Source organism: Belonocnema kinseyi, chromosome 9 (genome assembly GCF_010883055.1).
Source record: "Belonocnema kinseyi isolate 2016_QV_RU_SX_M_011 chromosome 9, B_treatae_v1, whole genome shotgun sequence".
NCBI classification, from domain to species: domain Eukaryota; kingdom Metazoa; phylum Arthropoda; class Insecta; order Hymenoptera; family Cynipidae; genus Belonocnema; species Belonocnema kinseyi.
In genome coordinates this window covers 130,484,742-130,486,521 of record NC_046665.1, presented here as the reverse complement: position 1 = coordinate 130,486,521, position 1,780 = coordinate 130,484,742, and positions in this window count along the sequence as shown.

Here is a 1,780-nt window from a genome sequence, read left to right as displayed (position 1 = left end):
ATATGAGCAGAGAAGAAATGGAAGAATCACCTTTAGGCAACCACCGTCCAATCTCAAGGAATTTTGAAAGAATAATGGTAGAAGACTTTCGGTCTCAATATTAATTCAAGTTTTTTCTTAATGTGAAACTCAAATATAAGGGTGGCTTCAGAACCTCATTTTCAAAATTGGCTGGCCCTCCTGATTTATCCGTAATCTATTTTTTCTTTTCTCTCACGAAAAATGTCCAAAGAAAAGCATTTTAATCTTGTAACAGTTTTAACATCGAAGCTTCTGTGGTTGAAATAAAACAATTCGAGATTAAAATTTGTGTCTTTATTACAACCAAAAAAGATTACTTTTCAACCAGAACACTTTAATCAGCATCAAAATAATTGAAAGTTGAATTTCTAACCGAGCAGTAGAATTTAAAAAAATAGTAGATTTTTTTACCGAAAAAATTTAATTTGGTGCAAAAGCAGTTACCAATCTTAAAATTTAACATGTTTAACCACATGTCTTAGTATCAATTAAAAATAAGATAAATCCTTATCTAGAAATACAATAGCAAACTTCTCGACCAAAAAAATAATTTTAAGCAAAAGTGATCGGAACTTTTTACTGGGCTTTTTTAATTTAAATCTTATTTAAGTGTAAGATGAATAAAAGAAGAAAAAGAGGATTAAAAAAAAATATTTGTCATTTTCAACCAAATAATTTCATTTGCATGCCAGAAATACACATTTTTCAGAAGTGAGGAAAATTGTCAACCCGAAAAGTTGAATTTTTTGAAAAATACTTGAATTTTGCACCAACTAGTCAAATTTTAAATCTACAAAGAAATTTTTCTAACCATATTAATTGATTTTTGTAAATAAAAGAAAAAATTCAATCTGGATTATGAATATCTAGTTTAATCTTTAAAATTTTCATTCAACATTTTGGATTTGTCATTTTTAATTTTGATATTTTTCAATTTTAATACAAAATTTATCACAGATTTCAATGATTTCACAAATAAATTTTTTTTAATTACAAAAGATTTCTTCGGATTATAAATATTTGACAGAAATTACAAACACTTAAAAATATGTTATATAGACTTAAAAAACATAAAATTGACTTCAAAGATTTTACACAGGTTTCATAGATTTTAAAAGATTTAAAATGATTCCCGTAGCAATTTCTTTGAATCTATCGTAAAATATTAAAAATCCTTGGTATTATTATTGAAATATTGAAACCTGGTACGCGTTCAGAGCAAAATTGATAATATTAATATATTATGCTATGAAAACCTTAAGCATACTCAACTGGAACCATCATAAGTCTGTACGAAAAAAAAAATATAATGTATGTCGAGGAACTAAATTTTCTATTACTAGACATCAATCTAGAAATTTTAAAATATTTTTTAAAGCATTAATACATTATTAAATTTGAATACTATGATACCATGTTGACATTATTGTCATTTCTTATAATAAGTTTAATTTTATTAAATTAAAAAAAAAAACTTTTTTAAATTAGAAATAAAAAATACAAGAATTGAGTCTACAATTATTTATGGGATATAGAACTATACAATTTGAATAATAATTTATTTGTTGTCTTTATATACATTTTGACATGATACTTCTACTGTTTATTTCTCAGTTATTTAAATGGAAGTAGCAGAATCTCCATTTGAACTTCTCGCCAACAAAATACGTAAATTTGTATTTATAACTCGAACATTAAACCTTTTTTGGCAATAAATAATGCCTTGAAAAATATAATAAACATTCATCCGTTAGAAAAA